The sequence below is a fragment of the Penaeus monodon genome, chromosome 15, assembly GCF_015228065.2.
Source record: "Penaeus monodon isolate SGIC_2016 chromosome 15, NSTDA_Pmon_1, whole genome shotgun sequence".
In the NCBI taxonomy this organism is placed as follows: domain Eukaryota; kingdom Metazoa; phylum Arthropoda; class Malacostraca; order Decapoda; family Penaeidae; genus Penaeus; species Penaeus monodon.
Window position 1 is genome coordinate 39,025,496 of NC_051400.1, and position 229 is coordinate 39,025,724.

Below are 229 nucleotides of genomic sequence, written 5' to 3' on the forward strand. Positions count from 1 at the left end.
CTGGTATTCATATTCGAGGTAATAATTTTCTCGTATACTTTCTTTTGTGATGAATTTGGCTTAACTAGAGGGAGCGAGAGGGAGTTGGGTAGATGGATAGATATAGATATTAAAAGAGAGAGAGAGAGAAATAGACGGGGAAATGTTGATAGACTGACGAGTAATAAAATGAAAGAAACTGAATAAAAACAGAGGAAGATAACAGAAAAAAAACTGAGGTGATAGGTTT